This window comes from Urocampus carinirostris, chromosome 19, assembly GCF_059441175.1.
Source record: "Urocampus carinirostris isolate Australia breed hairy pipefish chromosome 19, RoL_Ucar_1.0, whole genome shotgun sequence".
NCBI lineage: Eukaryota > Metazoa > Chordata > Actinopteri > Syngnathiformes > Syngnathidae > Urocampus > Urocampus carinirostris.
The window spans coordinates 8,062,007-8,077,305 of record NC_142367.1 but is presented as its reverse complement, the minus strand read 5'-3'; the positions used below and the strand labels follow the sequence as shown (position 1 = coordinate 8,077,305).

The 15,299-nt window shown below is 39.3% G+C and overlaps 1 long non-coding RNA gene across 1 annotated transcript in view; it reads left to right on the top strand.

Annotated features, from left to right (window-relative positions):
* Nucleotides 1–4,159: 4,159 nt before the first annotated feature.
* Nucleotides 4,160–15,299, top strand: part of LOC148347062 (uncharacterized) — a 28,424-nt gene continuing 17,284 nt past the window's right edge. Inside the window, exon 1 of the long non-coding RNA XR_015847823.1 lies at nt 4,160–4,565. This is a non-coding gene — a long non-coding RNA (uncharacterized LOC148347062). The remainder of the gene's footprint in view (nt 4,566–15,299) is intronic.

Here is a 15,299-nt window from a genome sequence, read left to right as displayed (position 1 = left end):
ATGACATTGATGCTAAATTCCACTACGAATTGAAAATGTGAACATGAAATCAATCAAAGAATAAATTATTTTGGAGAAAGAAAGTTAGCCCGACATCAGCTATTTGGTTTACTTGGGAAAATAATGACCGTCAAATTTGCTCATTTATGTTGCCAAAGTGGTAACTAAATTTGTAATCAATTTGTTTAAATGAATCATAGTTAAAGATCTGTTTTTTTTAGAAAAACAATGCAATTGAAAAGAAAAATAATAGCAGGTAAATATAGTTCACCTAACACCAGTCAGATTTGCTTTAACTCGCAAAAAAAATTAACTACAATTTAACGGTTTGGGGGCTAAAATAGCAACTAAATCAAAAAATGTTTTTTTTCATTAATCAGAAATATTAATCTGATGCAAAATGTAAAAATAAAGCAAAACAAAAGCAGGAAGATATTGTTAACCTGACGCCAGTGATTTGCTGTAATTTGGTAAAAGTAATGTCATCAGTTGGTTTAAATTGATCTGAAATAGTAATATTGTGATAAATGTGTTTGCGAGAGCTTTATCTTGAATAAAATATGAACATAAGATGATGATTTAAAGGGACAGTGTGTAATGATTAGTGCCCCTTTGTGGTACATAAAACACTTTCATTCAGTAAAATGAAAAAAAAAATTTGATATGAATAAAAAAAAAATACATAAACCATCATACCAATGTTAATTTTTATTTAAAAGATCATAGGTCGAGAAATTTGTATTTCTTTTACATAGGGGAAACCCCTACCTAAAGTCGCCGCCATGTTTGTCAGGCAACGTGTTTACGCTGTGGCACTGATTTTCGTTGGCATTAGACAATACAGTGCCATCTAGCGGTCAGATATTACACTGGAGCTTTAATGACACGTAATGGCCTCAACCGCAGCTACTAGCAAGGGCGGTTGACGATGCTAACATTTGCAATTAGCTGCTAGCGGCCACGTCAGCAGAAATAAAGCGGGATTTTTTTGTTCTACATTTGTAGGATGACCATTCCCAAAAACAGAGTAGCTTTAATAGATGTTTTGCATTTAAATCTAGTGATAAATTGTCTATAACAATTAAAGAGTCCATTAATTCGACCTCTTTAAACCGGAAGTCATCGTCATTCACTTTGCTTACACTCGCTCACCGTAAAACCCAAAAACAATACGACATACTGACAATTAGGTAACTTGTCCCAATTTTTGAACCTTAAATTTACAAACAGATCATACCTTTATGTCTTTAATTTGTTATGTGAAAAATTATTTCTCTTTCGAAGCTCCGACGCAAACTTTCTGCAGCCTTGCGAAATTAAGTTAATACGAGTGATGTGTAGTTCGCGAACGAAAAAGCTTAATAAACCAACTCTTTGAAGTGACGACTGGAGCTGGCTACCTGTCAATCAAGAGCCGGCTCCCTTCAAGACGCTTTTTGTCACACTATCGCTTTTTGGGGCATTAAAGGCGTACGTTATTTATTGTTCAATATGATTTGTGTTGTCTCAATATGTGCAATTTAAGGGGGAAAAAAGTAAAATGAAATGATTCAAAGCAGAAAAGAGAGCCAAATGGACTCAATCGAATGCTAATTATGTTTCACTTAAACTGCGTGCTTATCGGGAGCTCTGTGTAGTTTAGGTGTAAATTGGTTAAAAGTTGAAATGTAAACCATTAAAAGTTCTTATTTTATAGCGCTAAAGAGTTATTAATTTGCATTTCCCAGTGATTATTATTATTATTAACTTTAAAATTACCAAGAATAAAATGTAAAACCTTTACTCTTATGTGGTTTTACGGTCTCCAGTGACCAGTTTTAAGGTTATAAGGTTAACAACTAATGTAACTCAGGGCCATAAAATCAAATTACAATGGGAATATATGGTTATCGATGCATAAAATGTTTGTTAGGATGTTGCATTAACTGTATTGCAATGCCCTTTCATGATAAAAAATGCACTCAGTCGCTGATTAAGTCTTCTTGCCAATTTGATAACGAAATAACAGGCAGTAAAAACATTCACACAAGATCTACTGTTGGTCGAACCCACACCGTTGCACATTCACTTCATAGCAAAAAGCTCCAGCATTTGTCACTTCCCCCCTCCCTTGCAACACATCCTTTCTTAAAGGGACCATGCGTAAAAATGCTCAAAAACAGCAACAAAATTAAGAGACATTACAATATTAGGCCACGGGTCAAAATAGACCTGCTAACAACGGGTATTCGTGCCAATTCTTAACACAACCTGAGGGTTTAATGAGTTAAAAAGGTAAAGGTTATTATATCGTATGATAATACTTTTCTAAAAAATAATTGTTAATACATTTTAAGCTTGATGTTACATTATTATTGGCAATATATGAATTAAAGCAATCAAAAGAGCCGAGTTCTTTTTGAAAGAGCCAGTTCTCTAAAAAGAGTACGAATTCCCATCAGCAAAGTTACCTCATTCAGTGTTCTAACTTCTAACCTATAATTTAAGATTTTTTTGGGGTTGTATTTAAAAAAAAATATTCTAGAGGCTTTGGCGCTGCTGATCATTAGTAAGTATTAAGTCTTTCTGGATGATTTTTTATGATAAGGCACCAGTAGATGGCAGGAATGGCAAATATCAGATCGCTGTCCACACATCAAGGAGCCCCCACTTCCTTGTGTTACCTTTTTCCTCTATCCAGCAATTGAGAGAGACTGGGCGGCCCTAAAGCGAGCGAAATCATGTGATCAAGTCATCAGAAATGTCGGCCCTGGAAAGCTCCTGCGAAATTCATGCCGTTCGCACATAAATGAGGTGTTCAGGCATTAAAATGTTATTTTCCAAGCAAAGTAAAAAGCAATTGTTTAGATATTGGCGGTATCAGAAATGCAAACAAAACAAAAAGCACTGAAATAAACAATCTGCCTGACATGCATCCTTTCATGGAAAACAGAATTTAAAAAAAAAAAAAGTTTAACTGTTGTTTACTAAACAGTGGTAAAATATTAAGTTCTATTTGTTTCGTAATTGCTATATAACTAAATTGTCTGTAGGCTTTTAAAATGAGTAAAAATGGCTTGCACTGGCTCCTCCCATCTGTGAGAATTGCTGGCATTGAATGAGTCAATAGTTTTCATACCTGTCAAGCTCCACGGCTCCATGCCCTTACAAACTGTCGTATTTTCCCTTACAAAATACAAAATAATCTTACATCATATTTTTTTTTCAAACGTGTTTATTTATGTAGTGTAACATGTTATATTGTACATGTGTTTCGTTCTAACATATATATTGTTAATTAACATTTTGGTGTGAGATACTGAGTTGCTCGACATGAATGAGGTTTATTTAAAAAAAAAGTTCAAAAGTGAAGTAGCTTGGACGTTCACTGTAAAGAAAAAAATACATGCAAATATAATTCAGTAGAATAATGCATTTTCTTATTCAAATTATTAATTCATTTTCTGCATTTAATTATTGTTGCTAATATACTGATTAAAGGGATAACCAAAAACCTTTCTTTTTTCATTTTCTCCTTTTATACTTACTTTTTTTCTTAACTTCTTCATACAACATAATAATTCGTTATATAATGCATCAAAACAAGTGAGCCGTTTGGGAGCCGGCTCTTTTTAATGAGTTGAGCCGAAAAAGCCGGTTCTCTAAAAAGAGACGGACTTCCTTTCACTACAAAACTACCACATGAAATCTAAGGCGGCAGATGCATGCACACAGTAGCATCAAACCGCTCGCTTTGTTTGCGACGGAAAAAATCCCGATACCGAGATAGAGGCTTCCGCGGCGAACTCGTTTGACTTGATTCATTTGCCGTTTCGTGATAGTCGGTGTTTACCGGATGGTACCCATTAGTGACAAATTTGCGTTTTCCTGTACAGATTTTCTCGTACGTCGTACACGTCATAAAATGCATAATAAACGTACTTTGTACGGCAAAAACGTACAGGTTGACAGGTATGAGTTTTGGAAACTATTGGTTGATTCTTTAAAAATAAATAAATGATGCAAAAAAAAGAGAAGCTCCCAAAAGCCAGCAGTACTTTTCACAGGTAACTGTCAGTCAGAGACTGAAAAACCTGTGTAAATGTTTTCCCTGGTCAAACAAACTAACAGGGCATGTTTATTTGTGATTGGCAGGCGCGCTCGTTTTGTTACACGGCGCCACTGGCTGTTCTTTTGTAGAGTGACGGCTGTCTAGCGGGCCGCGACGGGCCCTGACCCCCCAGGCCTGGCCTGGCCCGGCCAGTCCCGCCCAGGGCGCCTCGGGAGACCCGGAGAGTGATGCGGCCTGGCACCAGAGGGGCCACCCTGGCTGGTGCCTTTGCTGGTGGTCTCCGTGGCCTATTAGTGTCTCACTGGCGGCCCGTCACCGGCCTGTCAAAGCGAGTCCGGGTTGGGAAGTGGAGATCCGGAGCGCCGGCGCTAATGTCGACGCTAACCCGGAATGACAGCTGGAGTTCCGATTTAGAGAGAGAGAGATAAGCCGGTAATGAAGGCGGCGGTAAGATGGAGCCGTACCGGACGCGGAAGACGCTCGCTCTCGGGGTTCGAACCCAAACAGCTTGCAGGTACGCTCCTTCCTTTCTGTTTAATGACTTTGGAGTGTGCAGGTTGTGCAAGCTTCTGACTTGAAGATGAAGACCATTGCAGGCGCTATGCACAAACTTTGCACATTGCACAAAAACTTTCTGGTCTTTTTTTTGTTTAGGGATACGCAAACAGTGGGTTTGTACACCTTTTCAAAGGCCAAATTCAAGCACTTTTTAAAGCCCCAGTGTGTGATATTTGACCACTAGATGGCACTGTGTTGTCTGGTACGAGCGAGGTCCAGTGATACACAGCACAAAGTGGTGGCAGGCTGCCGGACAAACATGGCGCCGACCTAAGTGAGCATTCCACTGTGTAAAGAAATACAAATTTCTCGACCTATCGACATCGGTATGATAGTTTGAGTATTTTGACCTAGTATTCAAATCAATGTTGTTGTTTTTTTTTACTAGATGAAAGTTTTTTGTACTACTATGAGGCACTGTCCCTTTAAGGAGTTTCAAAACCAATGTTCCAATTTCTCCAGTACCAGTAAAAGAAACAATCTTACGTTAATCATGTATTCTGCAGATCTACAAATGTACGTGCGATTAACAGTGCTGGGAGGGTTACTATAAAAATGTAATCCTATACAGTTACTAATCACCTGTTGAAAAACGGATTCAGTAACAAAATCGGAAAACCAAACAAAATTTAAAAATCTATCTGCAAAACAGGCAGAGCGACTAAATTCAAAAATAAAAATAGACATTCTCAAATGCCTCTCAAAAGAAAAGACATCAATGTAAGTAGTGCTGTTTGAAATTTTCAGCCATTTTATATGTTTTTTACAAAAACTAGTTGCTTATAGCTTAGACCAGGGGGTGACAAACTCATTTACCTCGGGGGCCACACAATAGAACAAACATTCTCTCGGGGGCTGAACTAGTAGATAAGAGAGGGAAAGAAATAAGAGAAAGAACGGGAGAGAAAAATAAGTTGGGACAAAGAAAGAGAAAAAGGGAGAAAGAGAGAGAAATATAATAGAGAGTGAGAGAATGTTAGAAACAAAAGAGATAAAAAGAGAAATAGTGAGAGAAGGGGGAAAAAAAGAGAAAGAAAGAAATCCATAAAGGAATTGAAAGAGAAAGAGAGGAGAGAAGAAGAGAAGGAGAAAAGGGGAGTAAGAAAAAATAGGAAAGCAAGAGAGAGAAAGAGAAAAGAGAGAAAAGTAAAAAAGGAAGAGAGAGCAAAAGAAGGTAAAAAGACAGAAAGAGACAATGAGGAACAAAGAAAAAGAGAGACACAGAGAGTAAAAAAGAGGGACAGAGAGTGAGAGAAAAAGGGAAGAAAAGAGAGAGAGAGCGAGAGAGAAAGAAAAACAACTACAGCGTCTTTGTGAGAGCCACCTGGCTTTGGCAACATCAAGTGGGTATATTTCAACCTGCAGCTGGTTTTTTCTTGTGCTTCCTTCAGCGTTGTCTCGCGGGCCGGATTCAATCCCTTAGCGGGCTTAATCCGGCCCGCGGGCCGCCTGTTTGACACCCCTGGCTTAGACCTATGTTCCATTGTTAATGATAACTGTGTATTGTTTGTTGATGCCCTTGCAACATTCATTGCAGCTTGGTTGTCCTGGAAGGGGGTTTACCTCACGTGGGGGTCCCTTCTCAAGGTTTCTTTGAGTTTTTCCTTTCTCTCATGTAGGTTTTAGATCAGGGGATGGTGTAATAGTAGTCTGCACAACCTTTGGAGACCTCTTGTGATTAAGAGCTATACAAATAAACATGACTGGACTTAATTAATTTTGATTACTTTTTTGATTACTTTTGGATAACTCCAATACTATGCTCAATATGCTAATAAAAGACAAAATAAATTTGATACAAATAAAATAACCCAATTGTGTTTATGATAAATGAACTCTGTAACCTTGAAAAAATCTTGTTCTTGTTTTATTCTTTCTTTATTGTTGTTTGTTACTATTTGCACAGCGACCTTGGGTGTCATGAAAGGCACTTTGCAGTGCAATGTATTATTATTAATATTATAAAAAATAAAATAAAAGGGGGGTTCTGAGAGTGAGCGCACCGCTACATGTGTATGGAATGAATGAGAATGAAGAGTTAAAATACACACCCAGCTTCAACATTGTCCCCTGTAGTGTGCGACAGAAACCATTTTAAACAAAATTGTAATCCCGCAAAGTAATCCTTATTTTTTACAAAATAGACCTGAAATTTGATTACGTCTTTTTTTCTGTAACTTTTTTTATACGTTTACGTAATGCTGTTACATCTATTCCATTACCCCCCAAGTCTGGAGATTTACATATGACATTTTTAATCTTGCGTGTACATTTATCGAGACATTATTCTTAGATTTTGAGTAAATCACAAATATATTTGTTTTTGAGACCAATCTCTCCCCATATAGGTGTTGGGTAAAATGGCAGTAATATTTCCAGTTACAGGAAGTTCTTCCCCTTAAAATGTACCACTGGGAAACGCTATCTTTTTTCTTTTGCATGGCCCATAGTAAATGTCTAATTGATACATAATCCATGCATTACAGACTTCATAGTGCCCCATTTAGGTGTAATAAGGCAGCTGTCCTCTTGGGCGCGAACCGTAGAAGGTAATGGCACTTCAAGGGATAATGCCTTACGAACTAATGCCAGCTGCCGTTAATCACGAGGGAAGAGGAAATGCAAATGCAAAGTGAAGCTACCCGAGAGCAGTGTTGAGAAATATGACAACAAGCATTTACAAGCATTTCAAAGACTTTCCAATCTTCAAATTCAAGAATTTTCAAGGATTTCAAGCACCCGTACGCACCCTTGGACCGACAAGTCACAAAGGAACGCGTTCCTGAAAGTCAAATACTTTTCTCGAGTACTGTAACACATTATTGGTAACATTATGTAACTCAACTGTCGTTACTAAATGTTCAGTGCTCCACTACTTTTTAAAAGCAGATGATGAATTATAATATTCTCTAATCACTGTATAGACAGTTCTTCACTCACACCCCTCACACAAAAAACTTTTTTTTTAACTTTCTCCTTTTCTCTCTATTCTTTTTCACTCGTTCCCCCTGTTTTTCTTTTCCTTTTTTTTCTTCCCATATTATTTTTTTCTTGTTTTTCATTTTCTATCCCTTCCTCTTTTCTTTATTTTCCCCAGTTCTCATTTTTATTGTTTTTCATCTCTTTCTCTTCTTCTTTCATTGTATTTTCCTTTTATCTTTTCCCCATGTTTAAGCTTTTTTTCAGTTTTTTCCCTTTTCCTTTTCTTTTCCTTGTTTTTCCCTTTCCTCCTTTTACATTTTTCTTCTTTTATTATTTTCTCTTTCCCTTTTAATTTTTAAAAGATACAATTTTCCCTTTTTTCTTGTCCTTTTCTTTTTCCCCTTCTTTCCTTTTCATTTCCTACTTATTTTATTTTACCCTTTTGTCTTCATACTCCCTCCCTATTATAATTGTTCTTTTGTTTTTTGTCATCTTTTTCTTTTCCTGTCGTTCCTTTCTTTGCAACAGGCAGGGCAAATATAAAAATATTGTGGTTTGGTAACTCTAACTAGTCTGTATTCTTGCTTTTAGCACTCGTTTTCGATTTTACCACAGTATCTCCAAAATGGTGCGCCTTGAGGACAGGTGAGGTGCCCGCGGACCAGTTCTGAAAATAGGTCACCTGTGCCGGGTCTTTGTGATTTTCCAGTAAAATGATTTTTTTGTGGTTGACTGGGTCTATTTAACCCTAGTTTCTTTAACTCGGTAATAACATCGTAACATAGTTATAACAAGTAAAGCTCAACCCTCTGACCTCGAAACTAAATTGGTTGCGGGTTCAATTCCCGTGTTGAATGTAGAAGTGTCCTTGGGTAAGACACTGAACCCTTAATGCCCCCGATAAGCAGGTAGGTACCTTTCATGGCAGTTGCCACTATCTGTGCATGAGTGAGCGTGTGTGTGTGTGTAATTGAGTGAGTGTTAAGTACACTGTAAAGCACTTTGGGAGGTCTTCAGTGACTGGTTAAAGTGCTATAAAGATGCAGTCCATTTACCATTTATTTCAAAAATGCATATCAAACTGAGTGCCCTTTGTGCTTATAAGTAACAAAAAGTACCTTTCGGTTTGAAAGCAGTTGGAGATCCCTTCACTACACTAAACACTGACATCTAGTGGCAAATATTACACACTGTCCCTTTAAGATTAAAAAAAGAATGTGAAATCGGGAAAAAAAAAATACATCATATTTGCTATATGCCAATGTTTGAAGACCGCGGCTAAACAGGGGCACACTCCATCTCGTTGTGCGTCGGAGACGCTGATGCGAGGTGGCAGCACCCCCCGCACCCCCCTCGCAGCCACGGGCCTGCCCACAGCCACTGCAGATGATAGTTTTAATTGCTTGCAATCTTTCAGGCTAGCCTCTGCCCACCGGCGCAGGCTGCTGCCGGTGCCGCTGCTGCCGGTGCTGATGCTGGCGTTCGTTGTCTGAGGAGGCTCCACAAACTCGTGCACGAGCGTGCACGTGATGGATGTGTTGGCCCATAATGAGAAGAAAATCGAGGCAGATTCCAGGCCTGCGAGTGTTACGTGCGCATCGCTGTACACAAACGCATATGTTCAACAAATTAGGCAGCGGGGGCACATTGAAGATGTGTTAAGCTAAATTTTGATATATCGCAAAAACATCTAAATTGGTCATTGGTAGCGTCGGATTAGCATTTTGTGCACACGTCATGTCCACGGATTGGAATTTGTTTGCAGGTTCAATTCTTTTTATGGATATGTTATGCTAATAAATGAAAAAATATAAAATAGTTGACACAAATGAACCCGGTGCCATTGGTGTCAAGCTCAGGGGCCACATGGTAGTTAAAACATTATGGGGCCAGACTAGTATACTAAAGAGAGAGTAAGAGAAAAAAGAAAGAGAAAATGAGAGGAAGACAGAGAGAAAGCAAGACAAAAACAAAAAGAGAAAAAGAGATACAGAGGAAAAAAAGAGAAAGACAAAGAGAGGGAGAAATAGAGAGAAAGAGACAAAACGATAAGAGAAGGAGGAAGAGAAAAACACAGGGTTAGAGAAAATGAAAAGTAGTAAGAGTTTGAGAGAGAGAGAGAGAGAGAGAGAGAGACAGAGGGTGAGTCAAGTCATGTTTATTTGTGACGCCCTTAATCACAAAGAGTCTCAAAGGGCTGCACAGACCACAGATTATTGCAAACCACAGACTAATATTACACCATCCCCTGATCTAAAACCTACACAAGGGCAAATAATACACAGATATTGTCAACATTTAATACAGGTTACTCATATGCTATAGAATAGAAGTGTGTTTTAAACTTAGATTTAAACATTTCCCCTGAGGTTGCAGATCGAATCTCTGGGGGAAGAGCATTCCACAGCACCAGGGCCCGAATGGAGAACGCTCTCAAACCTGCGGATCTCTTCTTGGCTCTTGGGATCACGAGTAGACCAGCATTTTCAGAGCGAAGGCTCCGGACCGGAACATAGGGCGAAATTCAATCTGAAAGATATGAGGGAGCAAGTCCATGCATGGTTTGGTAGAAAGAAGGGATGGAGTAGGGGGAGAAAGAAAGAAAAGAAAAGGAAAGAAGAGAGAGAGAGAGAGAGAGACATACTTTGACACACCTGATTTATAGACACTATACTTGGATTTTTTATGTGCACAGAAAATAAAATGAAACAAATGAAAATCTAATCTGTGTGTACAATGATTGTTACAGGCTAGTCTACATGGCACAGCAACTCGCCCCTTGTTGTGTTGTTAGCTTAATGTTCAGTGTCATGCTGGGAAGCGCAAAGTGGAATAAATGTTTGGTGAATGTGAATGTTTTCTCGACTTTAGCCAGGGAGCATACGGCTTTGGTAGTTAGCTAGCTACTTAGCTATCTAGCTAGCGTGAGAGCGAGAGAGCGAGAAAGCGATAACCTCTCAATTGTGGTCACAAATGAGCAACAACTATAAAACACAGGTTTGAAAATTGATTAAAAATAGTAAAATAAAATAAAAAAAAAAAAAAAAAGATAAATAATGATTTTTAATGTACAATACTTTCATTCTGTTGGTAGATCATTATGCTCGGATGTTTTCTTCTTTTAAAACATGTTTTCATATTTTTAACCATTTAGAAAATACATATTTTGTATTTGTTTGCTATGTTTTCAGCTCTTAACCCGCCATTTAAAATAGTGGTCCAAAATGAGCCAGATAAAATTTCACCACTAAAGAAAAAATTAAAATGGAGTAAAAAAGTTGAAAAACAAAACAAAAACGTACATCTTTTGTAGCACAATTCTCACATTCTTTTGGACACCCACTTTTTCGTTTTTTATTTGTTAAAAAAGTTTAAAATATCCAATAAAGCGTGTTCCACTTCATGATTGTGTCCCAATTATTGCTGATGCTTCAAAAAAAATTACAGTTTTATATCTTTGAAGTCGGAAATGTGGCAAAAGGTCACAAAGTTAAAGGGGGCCAAATAGTTTCGCAAGCCACTGTACATTAAAAAGAAAAGGAAGAAAAGATCAAAATAATACTTAAAATAACAAGTTTTTTGTAAGCGTGGTTTTCACAAACAATCTCTGATTAGGTGGAAAATACACAATTTTAACTGCACGGTAAAAACATTTTATCATCCCATTGGAAAAAAAAAGCACAGAAAGCCTCTTCTTTTCCATAAAATGCAAGTTTATAAATAATCCAAGTGTTGCGTTTGATGCCAAGACCTCAAAACATGCACTCGCGTCCTTAAAAGCATTCCAGAGGTGCCGAACTACAAAACCAAAGCGTTAATTATTCAGGAACAAACGCTGAGCTGGCATAACACCGCGCTCAAAACATACGCAAATTGGAATGGCCTGTACCCAGGGAATTCAATTTCACATATTTACCCCCCCCATATTTGTTATCAGCGTGGAGGAGTGCGAACACATCTGGACACGTTAGGTAAAAGTACAGAGTCACTCGACTGAAAGACAATTTTCAAGTAAATGAGACGGCGAAAATTATTTCATTTGAACTAATTCACCAGATATTACTAAAAGTGGCTATCAAGCAAACAGGCTGAGCCTTGACGTCACGGGCCAGGACAGGAAACAGGAATTAGAACCCAATCGTGTAACGTTACTCACAATTTATTAGGGAGAAGAGTAATGCGCGCACACTCGATCCGGGGATCGATGGTCGCAAAAGTAAATCGAAATCAGAACTTACGAGTGGTCAAAATCAAACAGATCGGGCCGAAAATAAAACAGGATCAAACACAGGCAAATTCACAGGACTTGGCATATCACACAGAGTCTAGCAGGAGATTCGCAGACGCTCTGAAACCAGGCAACTCGCAAGACCGTGTTTAAGTAGTCCGGCAGCAATCTGTCAACGCGTTTCAGCAGGTGTCAGTGGGCGGGGCCAATTGGGCGCTGTGGCAACCGTGACAGAACCTGGGCCACACGGCAAGGTCCAATTGGGGGCCATGGTAACCATGACAGTTGAGCTGGTATGCAGTAGCAAAGCTGGCTTAAAATATAAATGAGAATAAACAGAAAAAACACGTTTGGTGAACTGATTTAGCTTCAAAAACAAACTCCGCAATACAAGCTTAACTCGCTAGCAAGCTAAACTTATTTTTGATATATTTGAAGAGGTTTACCTAATTCTTTGCCATAACGTAGAAAGACGTTTCTAGAAGCATTATCATCGAGTGCCAAAACCTAAGAATATGTTTTATTTTTGTTTTATTTAAAAAAAATAAACACAACTATATTAATGTGTTTGGCGCATTTCATCAGTAAGTATCAATCATCTGGGAATTATTTCAGTATGAAAAAAAAAATCACTTTTCAATAGCAGGGGTGGCTTTTATCAGATTGTTGTCCTCACATCTAGGGAGGCCCCGCTTTCTAGAGTTGCTTCCTGTATCAGACAAATGAGAGTGTATGGGTGACCCAACATGGCAAGTAGGCGTACTGAAGCATTGTGGTGAGAGAAATTTGTATTCCTTTCAAAAATACATTTGTCATGATTCCCGATTCAAGGCACCTGTGACTGCTCAATTGGCGCCAACAGCCCTGAGAGCTGATTGGCTAATAGACTCTTTTTAACCCCCGGCTTTCAAGGAAACCCTGTCAGATTGTTGCGAACCGATGCTCCCAGCTCGGCAAGCTCTCACTTTCAGACACTTTTCCTGTCCTGTTTTTCTCTGCCTGATTCCCGTTGCCAACCTGTTTCCGGACCTGATTCAGCCCCGTTCTGCCATCCCAACATCCGACCTGTTTTGCCCCGCTACTTGCCTGATACCTGTTGCCGACCTTGTTTCCGAACTAGATACCGTCCTTGCTCTCCCGTCCCGGCTAACGACTAGTATTCTTGCAAATCTACGACCATCCTTGCTCGACACGGAAGTGCCACTTCCGCGTTTCCAGCCACCTGCAACCTCGTCCGTGAACCATCGGATCGTGGAAGCAAGTCCGACTCTCCCTCTTTATTAATAAAACGGAATAAACGAGTGCTATTGGGTCCTTTGTCTGTTTCTGGTTTGTGACAAGATTACAAAGTCCCATTGTCATCTTCTGGTCAGAGAGGGATGACGTTTCGTGCATGCATGAGAGAAGGTGATCTAAATGGTGATCAAAATCATGTGATCACATCACCGGGAAAAATGGGAACTGAAAAGTACTTGCAAAGTTCATGCATAAGTTTAGTGCCCCTATAAATAATGATTCAAGATTAGTTGTTGTTATCATCATTTTTATTGATCCCACCCACACTAACAGTGTATTTAAGGTGAGTGCAAGCCAAGGAAAATCAATTCTTTTAAAGTCAAAAAGAGCTGTACGAAATTTGCAACTTTGTTACCCTCTGCCATTAGCTCTTGACCTGTGTCACCATTGCAGCCTCAGTCAGCTCATTTATGATGCATGTGCAAGTGCATGCATTTCTTAGATGCGGTTAAATGAACTCTTTCTTTTTCATCTCCGTTTTTCTTCTTTTATTGCATGGTCTACCAAGTAAGAATTCCAAGAAACATGGCAATAGTTTCATGCATTTACAATCACTTCACCCAAAATTAAAAAGTCTAAAGTACTATTTTTTTCGAAATAGGCACAGACCATGTAGTGTTCCTCTCCACAATCATGCTAATATGTTTCAAAATATTCAACGCACCATGGAATTCGAGGAATTCTTTTTCCAAGTAAACAGTTTGATCTCATATCCCCTAGAGCTGTGAATTCACTAGATGACGACGAGAAGCAAAACAAACGGCGCGCCCTGTTGAAAAATGGTGATTCCCACTAGGAGTGATTAGAACTTTGCCTATGTGTCGCTGAGGGACTTTTGATTGTTTTCTCTGGGCGCTGGCTTTGATCATAGCTGATTCAGTAAGTCTAACTGCCATCTTGTACAGCGTGCGTTCCTTTATTGCCTTTGCCTCCTCATAGGTATGTGATTGTGACTTTCCTTTCTTGTTTCTCCCCGCTTGTTTTGCAATTAATATAATGTTGTCCAGACAGCTCACCGTCAGCGTGCGGGCTCCCAAAGGCTTCTAGTTTTGTTTAGTTTAGGTTACCCCTGTTAACAGTTGGCTAGATGTCTTGCCTGCCGGGCTATTTTTTCTTCTCCCGGTTGGGTTCTTTTTGGTTGGTGGTAGTTTTTTTTTGGGCGTTGGATCGAAGTTCTCCTGGCTGCTTAGAGCATGTTTTCGGTCATCAAGCCTCCCGTTTTTCTGACGATCGGTCCCAGTTAGCCACTTTTAGCAGCCGGCCAGGCTGCCGTGTCCTGGCTGGTAAGGCCATTAGTCTCCGTGTGTTATTTTCACCAGTTCGATCCATTTGGGCTGCTTGCCATTTGTTGTCTTATTGCTCCGCCCACCTGCGATACAACACTTAGACATTCTTCACAAAAACTACTAAAACTGCTTAAAACACTCAAAACGTTTTTAACCAGTTCACATGTAAAGCAATAGGGTTGCTAGGGTGCTAGTGTGCTTCACATGACGTTAGTGATCAGGAAGTCAAATACGAGACAGACTGTCTTCAAAATTGATCATCTTGGAAAATAATTGGAATATCCCAATGACAAATATATAGATATAATGCAAAAAAAAACATGTACTATTCGCTTACATTTTGTATGTTTTATAATTTGGGTATCCGTTTAAGCACTTTTCAAACTTCGAAAACACAACATTCAAGCATTTTTAAGGATTTTAAGCACCCTTCACGAACCCTGTGTCCAGAACGCGAGTTTACCAGAGCGCTAGCTCTCCCGCCTGGAGGTATCGGGCCAGCAGAAGTGGAGCGTTTTGGACCTGGCAGCTCCAAAGGTCAGACTTGGCACCGCCAGTGTGAAAAAGCACAACAGGCATAAACAAATAATAATCTGACTGCCGTGCTCCAAAAAATATCAACAAATAAATATGGGATGACATGTTTGAAATCCAAAATGTCCAATTTTTGGGAGCAAGCGGCTGTGATTGCAGTGTCTAGCAAACAATTTGCGTTGCTAAGCGCTAAGAGGTAAAAGTGCGTCGCCGGGCCAACGTATGCGACGGCTCGCTTCCTGATTCGGAATGACTGTAATGGGAAAGCCTGGTGAATTTTTCATAGGGCCCGAGGGGGGGTTGGGGGGAGCAGCGAGGGACGGACTGTGCATTGACTACTCTTGGAGAGAAAGGAAAAGTAGAAGCTAACTCACGTTCGATGGGCTCCATTTCTATGTCATATCGCACCCCAAAATATTTCGTT